This window comes from Corapipo altera, unplaced genomic scaffold (assembly GCF_003945725.1).
Source record: "Corapipo altera isolate COAL_440 unplaced genomic scaffold, ASM394572v1 90, whole genome shotgun sequence".
NCBI lineage: Eukaryota > Metazoa > Chordata > Aves > Passeriformes > Pipridae > Corapipo > Corapipo altera.
In genome coordinates, this window is record NW_020884990.1 from 173,217 (window position 1) to 187,939 (window position 14,723).

A 14,723-nucleotide genomic window follows, 5' to 3' on the forward strand; every position below is an offset into this window, starting at 1 on the left:
CTGTGCCATGGGTGTATTAGAGCAATATTATCAAGCCATATGAATTTTTATGCAGGTCCCTTAATGAAGTGCCTGTGTTTGCTCTACAGACAGTGTTGTTTGGTGTGTCACAGATCATTTTCTGCAGAACTGAGATGATTGTTGCAGACGTGCAATCAATAAAATGTTCTGCTTCAAACTGGCACACTTGATTTTCCTCCTGAAATTTTGGTCAGGCTTAATGGGAATAAATTTCCAGGCAAGCCAGTCTCTGAGGACGTGCAGGAAGGACACTGGAAAGGTCTATCCTTTGCCTCCAGTCACTGACCAACAACAGTTCCTGAAAAAAGGAGCTGGGAATTGCAGGGGATTGTGCAAGATATATGTGGCTGTTGAAGCAGAGGAATTGGTCATAAGTGGGATAAAATTTGCTGCATTTAGTGGCAGTTGAGCACCAGACTTCAGGAGACCTAATCAGGGGGAGTCCAGAGAAAAAGAGAAAGCTTTAGAAATTATGGCCTACAGGAGAAGATTGAGGCAATTGTGACTTTTGAGGAGAAAAGCAACAAGGGAAACATGATAGTCCAATCTTCCAAAATTCTATTGCTGATGAGAAGTTTCTTCTCCATGCCAGGGCAAAAAGTTAGTTGGCAAGGGAAATTTAGTCTAATAATGAGGCTAAATTAGGCTTAGCCTAAGATTTCCAATGGTTTGAAATAGGTGTTGGGATAGACTGACCGAAGAGGTGATATAATCTCAGTCACTGGAGGTTTTAATCCTTATCACTGGATATTTTTAAGACCAAGGGATACATATGCAAGAGGAATTCAGCAGAGGTGCAGGGTTTGTAACCCTTCTTCAGTGCTTTCATGTGTCTCATTCTGCAACTAATACGTACACATACAAAATCGTAAGTATTTCCAATTTTTTCTCCTCAATTTTGACGTGTAGCTTTTCTTTGTGCTTAAGTTTGCTCAGGGATTGTTTCATTTCAATAATATGGTCTTTTCAGAAAGTCTTCTTCTGGGAATAAGGGGTATTCTGCCCAGATATTTGTGAATCACTGAGTCACAGAATCCTGCAATGGTTTGGGTCAGAAGGGACCTTAAAAATCATCTCTTTCCAACCCCCTGCCATGGGCAAGGACACTTTCCACTGTTGGAATTTAGTCACTAAACTAATAAAGAAGGGAGAAATTGTCTTTCCGATTTTTGGAGGAGAGCTCTGGCCTTGTCTGTGTTGACATTATAGGTGTTACCATGATAAAATAATTACAGGCAGAAATTTGTGAATAATCAATGCCTAAATTTCCATGTTTTTTTGTAGAGAAGAGTTTTGCCTAAAAAATAAAGTGAATTTCACCTGACAGTTAAAACTACTCTCTGATGGCAGCAAACAACAAGTTAATGTCTTCTGGTTACTTACAGGTTACTGAGCCTTTTGGAATATCTTTTCAATAACTTTTTTTTTTTTTTTACTGGTTTAAGTTTTCTTCCTCTGAGCAGAAAAAAAATAAAGTAAAATATTCAGTTGTAATAACAAATTCTCTGATGACACGAAAACATTATTAAACAACTTCAATAACCTCCAGAAACATAAATGTAATATAGGAGAAACATTCCTTTGCAAAAGTCGATTGGAGGCAGGGTTTTGATACAATTTGTCAAATCCATCTTGTTTCTAAAGCCTGATGGAAGTTAATATTGATTGCCATTTTAAAGCACAGCTTGTCAGCTTAGTTCCACTCAGCTGCCAGCATTGTCATTCCCAAGGTTTATTTTGCCTGTGCTCTCAGATCTCTGAGGCTGCTGGAGCATGTTAGAGCTGGTAATAACACAACTGACTGATAAACAAAAGCTGTTGAGTATCAGCACAGCAGAGTGAAGTGGAACAGTAAAATCTCTACCTGTGTCTGGGCTGTGAATGTACTAAAAGCACTAATCAACATTTATTTAAAGAAAAAAATGCAGTAACAACAGAACGACAGCAGTCTAGTATCAATTCTTTCTCTAATATGCCAGTAATGAATAATATCTGTCCTGTATTTTATTTGGATTTTTGATATCTGCCCAGTAGAATTATAAATTCCAGGATAAAAAAAAACAAAGCAAAACAAAACATTATTACCTCTCACTGTTCTTTTCAAGTATGAAAATTTACCTTAATATCTTTAATTAGAAGAATTTCTGTTCTGGCACTTCTGTGTTTTCCTGAGAGTGATTCTCCCTGGGAACGTCCTCAACGTGCAGTTCTAGGAGTAGGGAAGTTATGCCAGGCCTTTTTTTGGTGGTGTCTCCATTGCAGTGTCCCTGACCCATGCACACCTGGAGCCTTTGTGCCTGGGACCCTGGGCTTTCCAGGCAGAGGGACATCAGAGATGCTTCCAGAGCAGCCTTTCCCAAACTCTGACCTCACTGGGAGGGAGGAGGGTGACCAGAACCCAGGGGAGAATTTGGTCTAAAATGCCAGAAGCACAACAGATCCCAGATTTTGAGGTACCACGACCCATAACTAGTGAGGAAGGGAGGATGCTGACAGGAAGGGAGGCTGCTGACCACATGGCCCTGCAGGGGTGCAGGAACAGGGGCTCCTTCTCCTCTGGAAACCCCAGACCTTTCCTTCCTGGGCGAAAGAAGAGATTCAGAGATAAACCATCTCTGCTGACAGTTGTCTTGATATGCTCAACACACTCCTAAAACGCTCAGAGTGCTGTTCTTCCCTTGAATCACTGTTTTTCACAGGGAGCTTGTTCAGCTGGAAAATGCCTTGGCTGGCAGGACCCTGGGAGGTCGGGCAGCACATCACTGTCCGGCCGAGTTCCAGCCTCCTCCCTCCCCACATCTGCTTCGGGAGTTCTTTTCCATCCAGCTGGATGATTTTCTACCTATCCTTGTAGGGTACAGAATGTTCCACCTGCCTGTGAAGGCTTTATTAGCACCTCTATTTTGCCCTGTCTGCTGATTAATGGGGCGAACCACCCCAAATCCACACGGGTGCAAACTTCCCGGTACTTCACTGCCCTCAGAGAGACACGAAGGAAAAATCTCCCCACACGATGTGTGTGTGCATAAAGTGATTTATTTAAAAGGCACAGTGTATTAACAGTGCTCCCACCCATGTGCTCCTTCTCAGACAGAGACAAATTGCCCTCTCAGCAGCTGGGCCTGCCAATGCCATTTGCACTTTGCTTTGCCAAGTGACAGGAAACTCAGCTCTGTCCCCTCGTCCCCCCCCCGAGTTGTCTTGTTAAAGCACATTTGGGCTGCAGGAGCTGATCTGCAGCGCTCAGCCCAGGCACTGGCACCATGGAATGGCTGGGAAAATATCGAGGAATTTTCCTGCTGAAGGGAACTTTTCAACACCTCCCCATCATTTGCTCCGGATGCTTAATCCCATTTAAATAACAACGTGTCAAACATGCCCAGCCATCAGCTTGCAGGTGGCCTTGCTGAGATTTTTCAGCTTGAAGTTTTTCTGCCTCTCGTTGCAGAATTTTTTTGCGGGGATTCTTTTCCCCCCAAATATTGACTTTTTGGTTTTGAGGTTACTGTTGACGTGCTCGGGCACAGGAGTTGCTCAGCCCACCCCAGGAAAGGAGGCACATTAAGAAGATGAATGCATTTATCAGGCAAATCAGCTGGCTGATTATATACTTTGGGGTTTACCTGCAAGACATTGTTTGAATAAATCCTTTTTCCCCCTGTAATTCCATGTGCAAACAGCTGTGAGTCCTCATCTTTCAGTCCCTGGAAGAAGTAGCTCTGATTTATGGTGTTTACCTGGCAGCGCCCGTGGGTTGGTACCAAGCAGGCTTCAATCTCCACTTCCTCAAAGAAAACAAAATCTTATTTATTAACAATGAGAAACCTACAGGATCCTTTGCAAGCATTGTCTGACAGTGCACTGCCAGATCCAAAGAAGCCAATTAGTGCAGGAATGGAAAAGGATGAACTTCAGGCAGCTCCACTCTGTCCTTTTGCTGCTGGGGGCACCCGAGGCTGTAGAATAAAGGGAAGGCAAAGCTGGATTTCTAGATCAGATAAAGTGACCTGCACTGGCTGCTTTGGCTGTGACAATTGGGGTTTTTACACCATTTCTTTCAGGACACCTGTTTCATGATTTAATCATTCAGGTCGCTTAAACTTCTGGGGGTGAACTAAAAATAGATGCTGAGTTTGAGCCATTAGTCTGGCTCTGAATTTCCCAGGGAACAACAGTCCAACAGTGCTGTGAAAAATGATGGTTTGTTTGGTTTTTTTTAAGAAAAAAAGAATAACTGGACCAGTGCAAAAAAACCCCAGACCAAATGAAAAAAAAACAACAACCCAACACCAGAACAAAAACAATGAATCAAAAAACCCCCAAACAAACATCTAAAGAAAACCAATAAATTAAAACCCCCAAACAAACAGCCCCAAAAAATGAATCAGAAAACCCCCGAACAAAAACAACTAATAAAAAAAAGCAAAACAAAAACCCAAAGAAAATTAATTAAAACATCCTAAACAAAACCAATGGAAGAAAAACCTCCCAAACAAACCCCCAAACAAAAGCAATGAAACAAAAACCCCAAACAAACCCCCAAACAAAAGCAATGAAACAAAAACCCCCAAACAAACCCCCAAACAGAAACAAACAACGAAACCGCCCCAGACAAACACCCAAACAAAAACTGGGAATCAAAAAAACCCAAAAAAACCACCTAATAGAAAATAATGAATTAAAACCCCCAAACAAACACTCAAACAAAACCAATGAAACAAAAAACTCAAACACCCAAATGAAAACAACAAATAAAAAAAAACCAAATGAAAACAATTAATGAAAAAACCTCAAAACAAACATGCAAACAAAAAGAAAGAAAGAAAGAAACAAAAAAAACCCCCAAACCCAGAAAAACCCATTTACTTTGTGTACAGAGAATTTAAAAATATTCAAAACCGTGAGAAATTGTGAGGGAGGAAAACAGTCAAATCAAAGATGTTTCTGTGGCACTCTTAGGTGGAAAGCTGTCTCTGGCAGTGTTTAAAGTGCTTGTTCATCTTCTACCTGAATATTTCCCAATCAGGAAAAGAAAGAACAAAGTACAGAATGCTTTTTTTTTGTTAAATTAGGTAAAACACTATAAGATGTATTTAATTGAATGGTTCTCTGCTGAGCTCTTGGACATTTTGGATGTTGATTTTGGTTTTTTTTTTTTTGTTAATAGATGTGGTTTCCTGCAGTGTTCAACACGATGTATTCATCAATCTCTGGCTTCTGAGCTGTTTGTCATTCGGAACAGGCCACTCTCTCCCGGGTGACTGGAGCACTCCTTGATCCCCCAACTGAAACGATTATGGCCAAAGATAATTAAACTAACAAAAGGCAAACAGCGAATAGCAAATAAGGAGTATCGACCCTGACTGAGCAGGTACAGCCTGTTTGCAGGTGGATCCAGAGGTTTGGATAAATGACCAAGGAGCTGTGCAAACAGGCTGTTTGCAGGTGGATCCAGAGGTTTGGATAGATGACCAAGGAGTTGTACAAACAGGCTGTTTGCAGGAGCACTTCCAGCTGGGAAAGGAGAAGGGGCAGGAAAACGGCATCAATTAGGTCTTGTGAGTTTGAGTAACACAAACATTGTGCCTGGGACAGCTCAGCTTGGCTTTTGTCCCTCCAGGTCTCTGGAAATCACTTGGAGCTCTGCCAATTCCACCGGGAGCACAACCAGTTTTCATCATAATATTCAGTCGAGATCAGTCTTAATATTCCAGGATTACATTTGTCATCTGGTTCAATTAGATCCTTTTAATGTCCACATTAATAAATGTTGTTTAGTTGGGTAAATTACCATCACATGGGGAAATGTGTTCAGTGCTGCTGTTTAGATGTAGTGTCACTGTGGTGTTTTTATAGGAATAAATATATTTTTGTGATCACAGAATCATAGAATAGACTCAGATCATCCTGAGCTGGAGGAGACCCACAAGGAGTAAGTCCAGAGGAGGCACCAAGGTGAGCAGAGGGATGGAGAATATCTTAAAGGTCTTTTCCTACCTCAACAATTCTGTGATTCCATGGTCAGTGTCAGGTTCTGACAAAGAGAGAACTCCTGAAGTCTGGAATCACCTCTTTCCCCCTCACTCACTTATTTTGCACAGCCTGTGGTGTTAAAACTGAGATGTGCTGGGGAAATTTTCCACATTAAACATACTTCCATTAATATGGAATTGAACATAATTCCATCTTAAACGTTAAAAAAATGTTCCATAAACATAATTTTCCCAGCATGATGGGAAAATGTAATATAAATATAACAATAAGGTTGTTAATCAGGATTAAAGTGCATCCCCAAGTTGGTGTAATATCTGCTGCCTGCCTGACCCCAGAATTTTGGGCAGGTTTGCCTCTTCTTGTAGACTTCTGAACTTTTTAAAAGTGTGGCAAAGAACTGCAGGTAATTTAAATCAATAATCTGGTTCTTGTCTGACAGCTTTGGTATTTTATACATATTCATACACTCCTTCAAAGCTGATTTCTCTTTATTCTTCAGAGGGTGAGAACTTCATTGCTAATCAGAACACTATTTCTCCTTACAACTTCCAGCAAATGAATCTCACCCCGTTGTTTAAATTGAAATTTTGAGCTGCCAGTCAAGACAGGTCAAATGGGAAATGAAAAAAAAAAAAATTAGGAACCCTGAGTACAAAGAGCAAATATCATCTCTATGCACATACACCCCTGGCTCCGTGGATTCTCCAGGAGGTTTGTCTCCATCCAGATGGCCTTCCTACCTTGAGAGGTTATTTCAATTCAAAGGAAATAAAAGCTTTTAAAATGCCATCCACTCACAGTAATTGACTGTGCCAGCAGGTTAAAATAGCTCTGAAATGAATATTCCACTTCAGACTGGGGGTGTTGCTGAGGAGGGTGACCCAGCTGTGTCTACACCAGCTCCTGTCACAGTTTTTCTGGAAAAAAAAAAAATCCAACCAAATAAACAACCAAAACCTCTAGTGTGGAGAAAAACCTCTCCTTGGTGCTTTTTTTGTGTTTTATTGTGCTTTATTGTGCCTTTAATCCGACAGCAGCAGGAAATCCAGGCCCTAAACACTGAGGTCACCACGTGAGAGATGCTTCAGGAACAGCAGAAGCGAGGAGTTCTTGTCCTGATGAATTTTGAGTTGATGACTCCACCAAACTCTCCAGAAGAAAGAGAAACACAAAGGTTTAGTGGCTGATATGAGAACCTGGAGTGGGTTATTGGTAAAATGAGCCCCTCCCTGTACTACTTTAAATCAATCAAGGCTGGGTTGCAATCTCCAGGTCCTGGGAATGCGAGGAATTAAAACCAGTTCCAGCAGTTTAACATCCTGCTTCAGGATAACCTCTGATATTCTGAACTGGGCCATTTTTCTCATGAAAACACCTTTCTCAGCTCGAAGAATTATGTAGCACTTGCCCTCAAAGCCTTGGTAATTGCTGCAGGTAACCCCTTGGATAACTCAGCGCTCCGTTTGCACCACTCCTAAATGTCCCTCTTGAAGTAATTTAGGGAAGGGAGGTCACCCCACCAACACAGGGACATTTATCTAACACAGAGGTAGCTCTGCATTTTATATCACACCTCGTTTTTTTGTCCTTACGTTGGACAAAGGACATAGGAAAATTACAACCTTTTTAGAGTTAATAAGTGTAGGTGGCTCTGAGTAGAAGATGTTTCACTAAATTCTGAAAGCTCCTCTGTGTCACATGTTTTAACCTCTAAATATTTGAATTATCTGCCCGAAATCATTAACTTCCAGTGGAAGACACCTCCAAATGCCAGCAGAGACAGAATCATTCCTACCACTGGCGAAGAGAGGATGCAAATGGCTCCTTTAAATATATTCAACTTTTTTTCCTAAATTCTCTGGGCCATCAATAACCCAGTTTCTTTTCCTGTGTGTTGCTGCAACAGAAGCTTCTGGAGACAGATGAGCTGAACTGAGTTGGTCCCTGCCTCTACTTTTCCTGCTTTCATGCTGGAATCATGCAAAAGCAGGAAAGGATTTTGGCAGATGAAGTCACAGGCGGGTTTGCTCTCGGTGCCATTGTAATTTACTTGTTCAGATAAATGCCTTTTACACTTGGGTGATTTCTTTACACTCTGCATGTTCTTGAGCAAAGTTGAAAGTCTGAAAAGATGCTTCGAGTCAGCTCTTTCTACTTGGAATCACTTAAAAATTATTATGGGATTATTGGTTTGCTTCTCTTTTTTACTCATGGCTGGAAAAAAAAAGAAGCTGCGTGTAACAAGAAAGAAAGGAAAACATCCCAAACATATCCTTAGGCTAAGAAAGGAAGGTTTACTGGGAATGGAATTTGAGCAGGGTTGTGTTGTGCTCTCTGTTGGAGTTTCCTGGGAATTTAGGGATGAGATAACCCAAGAACAGAACCACAGCGCTCAGGGATGTTATATTTCTGATTTATTAAGTAGGACTGTGAGTTCTGGGATGAGGTTTCTGCTGTATGACTTTTATTCTCTGACAATCCCAGTCCTGGCCCTGCTCCATTTGGGCCCAGGAGAGCAGGACATCCCACAGCTCCACATTCCCATCCCTGGGGAGCAGCCCAGGCCCTGCCTGCACTGCCCTCACTGTGGGCTTGGAATCCTACAAGATAATCCCGTGTCTGAGCAGATATAATCCCACAAAGGGCTCGTTGCTCCCTATTTAAGGTTTTATAACTTGTCTGCTTGGCCAAGACCTCACAAACCTGGGCCAAGCTCTTTGGTTTCCTCCCCACCTCCAGCCAAACTGCTGCTGGTTTTGGGTCACTGTCACACTCCAACCTCCTGCCCAACATATATTAGAAAGTTCTAGAATTTCTAAAACCTGCCTCAATCGTTAGGCACAGCCCAGAGCTTTTGGGGAGGTTTCTCCCATGAAAATTATGTGTATTTTTCTCTTCCCTGCACGTGCCAGAATCTGCTGATGAGTTTGAGCTGAGCAAGTGGAGCCAAGGTCTCAGGTGTGTGAGTGATGCTTTCAGGGAAGGTTCACCCCATGACAGCAATTTATTACCCTTATTAACTATTTGGAAGAGATGACTGGATAAAAAAGGCACATAATCAAAGAGCGAGGAGGAAAAGGGCATTATGTATTAAAGCTGACTGCGAGCTGATAAAAATTTAACCTTATTTTTTTAGTTGGCTGAATGACTGCAAACAGTATTTTAACACAACCAATGAAAGGTCTTGTATTTAGTAATAAAAAGAATGTAGGTGCCAATTGTTCCGGGAAGAACTTTAGGAAGGGTCTGAGCACTGGAGGGGAATATTTAGAGAAGTGGAATATTTGGCTCATCAGTGCCCAACCCTGGTGTTGGTGTTTAAAAGCACTAGAGGAAAATGTGAATGAGTTAAAAGGGGAGCCATGACATTATGGAAAGCCTCAGAAAAGAGGTTCTGGGATGATATGTAGCATGGACAAATTTTTAGTGCTGTAAACCAGACTTGAAAGCACTTCTCTCTCGAGGGGGCACAGTCAGAGGAAAGGGCAATCCTAAAGAGAAATTCAATAACACGACCTGATGCCCCAAAGTTGTGGGTAAACAAATGTACAACGTAGTGTATATGTTTTCTGCTTTTTGGGGAGCTTTTTTAGCCTTTCTTATTTTGATTTTTTAAACCTGCAGGGTAATTAGCCACTGGAATATCTTACTGATATCAGCAGTCTCAACATCAGAGAAAATATTTATACCAAGGGCAGATTATTTTTTTCCCTCCACATCTGTGGTATTTGATGAAAGACATTATTTCAGGGAATTTTTGTGTCTTGTGCTCTTTATGACCTCAAAACCAACACATCTTTTTCAAAAGGCTAGGAGAGTGTTGTGAGAGGAGTCTGGCAGAGGTGAAGGAAAGTAGAGCAGAAAAGAAGGTTCTCTTCTCAAAAGAAATGACCTAACTTAGAAACAAACCACCCCCCAAAAACCAAAGAGGCAAATTAACAGCATAAAATGACCAGAATAATGATTATATGCTGATTTGCAGTCAGTCTGGATGAGATCAGGGGAGGATGCTTGGGTGAGTAGGGATTGCAAAGTAAGCAAAGGGATTGAACTGCCCGATTTTGTTACTCAGTGCTGGAAACAACCTGCAGAGCAGCCCAGAGCTCTGAGAGGGAACGTGGGGCTGATCCTGCCAGGCCCTGAGCTGTCTGCTCAGCACAAAACCTGAGGCAAGGAGTGTTTGAACACCTCTCCTGCCTGACTTTCGGTGCTGTGATCAGTGTGGCTCATTTTCTGGGGAAGACAAAGACGGAAGGCAGATGGAGACAAACCATCCCAGAGCAGGATTTAGTGCTGGGCTTTAACTTTGGAGAAGGGAGAAGAAAAGACCCTGCCTTTGTCTGCACCAGCCTTTGAGCTTTGGGGCCGTTTGGAAAGGTGACAGTGGGTGTTTAGTGTATCTCAAGAGGGGCAAAGCTTTGTTTCAGTGACAGATCATGCACATCCACACTCAGCTCCACCAAAGGAAAGGCCCCCCTTGGATTCAAGGGATCTTTGAGTCCATTCCTGCTGCTGCTTCTGACTTCAGTGAGAGCTGCACACTCTAAACATATTAGAAAATTCCAAACTCATCATCTTTATCTTTTTTTACACTTTCTTTATTCATTTCAAATCCATTTGTGTGGAGCATATTGTGGATACGGCCCTGACAGAACAATACCTTCAGTCTGCACCAGTTTGGGCAAAATACAAGAACTTTTTGAGGTTGTAAAGTTTCAATGAGAACCTCTTCATTATTAAAAAACTCAAACTGCCTTGTTTACTAGTGAAACCCATTTTGCTCTTGAGCTCCATGTCTTCTGCTCTGCAGTAAAACAAACTTTTTCTGAGCCTTTTAACTGGGCTTTTTACATCTGGCTGTGGTACATCCAAGTGATATCACCTGAACTATTTTTATCTGCCAAGCATTTTTTTCACAACAGCAACAGCTCCCAGTTAGGATACTGGGAAGAACAAACAGGTTAAACTGTTGGGAAAAAAAGTTAAACAGAGTAAACTGTTGGGAAAATATTAAAAATCTCTATTTTCATCCCCATTGTCACGGGTGGTATTATAAGGAAAGGGCAAGGAAAGCTACCATAGACAGTTTATCTTTTAAATCCAAACCAAGAATTATAGGTTTACAATATTTTTCAAGCTAAAACTAAGGTTTTATTTTTTTTTTTTTAACCTAGGGCATTTTTCTTTCATTTTTCTGCTTATAAATGGGATCAAAGCTTTCCCTCAATTTCAAAGTGTCCTTTTCTGTTTGGTTGTTGGATCATAAAAGCCAAACCCAAACCCAGAGAATTCTGAGTTCATTATTTCCAAAGTAATTTAATGTTTTTATCCCCCTCTTTTCCACTGTTTTGTCTTCATAGGGAAATGCAAAGAAGTTGAGAAAAGGAACTTCTATAATTAAATTAGTCACAAAAAAATGAGCAAACCAGAACATCACATATTCCACTAATAAGCTGTGCCTTTTTTCCCCCACATCATTAATATCCCTTTTGCTAAAGTTATTAAGATGAAAAATGGTTATCAAGACTTTATTTTTATAATCAGAAGTATATTTATTTCTCATACATATAATTCCTTCTGACATCAGTCACCTTAATCCCACATTATTTGTGCTCTGACACTGCTGTAATTATCTCCTCCTCTTTAACAAAGCAGCTTTATTTTGAGGCAGAACTAACAGATGACCAGAAGCAAAGAAAGTGGGACTTCCAGAAGCAAAGGGGGTGGGACTGGATGAGCTTTAGGGTCCCTCCCAACCCAAATCATTCTGGGATTCTATGATTGCAGGGATTGCACTCTTCTCATCTTGCTGGGCCACACTCAAGTGTTGTTGTGATGAAAACCCTTTAAATAATCCAACTATTTAATTTTATTACTAATAAAACCATTCCCTGCCCTCATGTTCTGTGGAGAGTGGTGAATAGCTGCCACCCAGAGAGTCAGAGAATTCCAGAGTCACAAATGGGTTTTGTTGGAAGAGACCTTAAAGCTCATCCCATTCCAGCCCCTGCCACGGGCAGGGACACACACGTTGCTCAGAGCTCCATCCAGCCTGGCCTGGTGATCCAGGGGTAATTTTTCCAGGCAAACCCAAATGTGGAGGACGAACTGCAGGGTGATTCACATGCTGAAGAGGCCCTGTTAGCAATGCCACAGATGCTGATGCTGCTTTGGGTACTGACAGTGATGAGTGGTGTGTAATATCTGATAAAGATTAGAGGCCTCAAAATCAAAACAAAGCTGCTGAACAGGGATCCCATGATACCAAAACACCATTTACAAGCTGTGACAGCAAGATAATTGGGCTGGGTGTGGCTTCTACTTACTGGAATAAATGATGATAAATAGTGACTCTGGCTGGACTTTGACTGGGGGAAAATGGAATACTCAGAGATATATTTTTATATTATTGCTGCTGTCAGAAGGCTGGAGAAGCGAATGTCTGCATTCTTGTGTGATCTGTGAGTAGAACAGAGCTGGCTGTGTACAAGCAAACTGCTGCCCTGCTTCCCTGTGACTCCCACATTGTGCTCCTTCCTCCATCATACCTTGTGTGCCTCATCCATAAACCCAGAAAATTCCTCCTGCTACCACCTCCCACCGTCGTTATTCTTGTCACCTGTGACTTTTCCATCACTTAAGAATTTTCTCTTGACCTGAAAATTGGGTTGTCATCTCAAGATGGATCGTGACAGGAGGAAACATTGCTCAATGAGTCCCTTCTTAACTGTCCTCCATGAAATAGTGGGAAATAATGTCAGGGAATGTGATGCCCGTCTATCACTGTCCAGGTGTCTCAGAAAGCTGAGAACCATCATTTCTGCCCTTTCTTGCAGCCACAGCCATATGACCAAGGTAATCCAGGTGATGTAAAACACACCCCTGGGAAGGAGAAACTTGCTGGAAGAAGAGTAAGTAAGGTAAGAAGGACACATCCCTTTTTCCTTTACCCCCCTGACAGGTTTTTTGAGCCCACTCAGGTCCTTTTTGAGGGTCTGCGAGGAAGATGATGCTGGGGAAAGGGATGGAGGAACACTTTTGATCAACCCCTTTTATAAGAAGGTATCACTTTGTCCTCAGAGGAGCTGTTGGGCTGCCAGGCTGGCTGAGAATCTGGGCTTTATTGCCTGAGTCAGGACTTGGGAATCAACATTTCTATCCCAACTGACTCATACTGGTGAGCAGTGCATAGAGCTGAGAGTTTATAGAGTGTTGACATAGCTTTGAATTGGGGTTTTAGACTTAAACTGCAGGAGTTGTCTTTAGCTCTAGGATAAGTACTGCTTTTATAAAATTAAAAGAAGAATAGAGGGAAAAAAACCCAGTGAACCTATAGGCCTATTCCCTTTAAAATTATGTCTGAACTCACCACAAAATGGGAGAGGTACATTTGTCAGTGTACTGTTAAACACGAGATGCTGAGTTGCCAGGAGGAACATATTTTTTATGACAGGCAAGATAAAGTATCCACTGTCTTTTAACCAAGTAAATGCTGCAGGACTGCTCATTAAAAATTCAGTGATCCATCTTCATCCTACACCTTGAATTTCTCGTGGTGAGTGACTCAAAATTGGTTCAAGTGGCAGATCCTTGGATTAGGAATTGTGGATTTTCGCTCTGCAGGTTTATTGCAGGGTGCCCCAGCACCACCAAAGACAGAATGCTTACCCTGTGCAAATCAAAATGAAAACAAATGGTTCCAATTAAAGGGATCTGGATAGAAAAGTTGTTGCAGAGATGAGAGTGGAAAGGGAAGAAGGACCCACCATCGGCTCAGAGGTTTGGAGTGTAACTAAGATGGGATGGAACAAAAGGGATGTTCTGACTTTCAGATTCAGGCATTATAAACTGAATAAACAATAAAAGGGCATCTGTTGAAACTGGCTGGTTCCAGTTGTTCACAAAATACTGCTGGTGAGTCTCCCCACCCCTCTCCTGACCCTACAACTGGAGTGGAGATTTGAAAACACCCTTTCTTGAAGAGATTTTTCCAGGTAACTTTGCAGTTACTTCATCTCCTTTTCCCCAGTAAACTTCCCATTCAAAGACAAGGCAGACACTTCACCAGAGAAACAGATGATTTCTTGAGGCCATGTGGGGTTTTTTTTAGCACTTGAATCCAACTGAGTAGCAAAGGGAAGAATAACATACTTCAGGAATTCAGACCATACATTTTGCACACGCTGAGTTCACCCCTCACAACACACTCCTCATGCAGTGAGACATTTGTTAAATTGAAAGGTGCCTCTTGCAGAATAAATCTCAAGAAGTCTGTTGCCATTAACTGCAACAATTTTTGTTGCCTCCAATTGAAAACCCTTTGGAATTCTCTTATTAAGGTAAGTATTTCTGTGCCAGAGGACAGAGACTAATCGTGTGCAGAACTCAGGCTGACTCTGCTGTTGGAAAGCATTGATGGGCTTGAATAGGGAAAATGGAGAAATATCCTTGTGAAAACTTCTGCTAGTTTTATAACAGCACATTTCAACACCAAGGAAGGAAAGAAAACTTTTATAATGATAGTAATGGTGGGTTATTTTGCCTGCTTACTGTCATAGATTAAGCTGATATGTCCACTTGTAAAAGTCTTCTTTACAAAGGAAATTATCACATCTAGTTATTGGAGGTTTTTTTTTTGGTTTTTTCTTTTTTTTTTTTTGTGTGTTTTTGTTTGTTTGTTTGTTTTTTTCTTTTTTTTTTTTTTCCCC

The 14,723-nt window shown here is 41.5% G+C and overlaps 1 long non-coding RNA gene across 1 annotated transcript; it reads left to right on the plus strand.

Annotated features, from left to right (window-relative positions):
- Nucleotides 1–359: 359 nt before the first annotated feature.
- On the plus strand, nucleotides 360–7,913 carry LOC113958190. The gene is made up of 3 exons (XR_003531441.1): nucleotides 360–889; nucleotides 5,205–5,392; nucleotides 7,050–7,913. It is a non-coding gene; the product is annotated as an uncharacterized LOC113958190 (long non-coding RNA).
- Nucleotides 7,914–14,723: the final 6,810 nt, after the last annotated feature.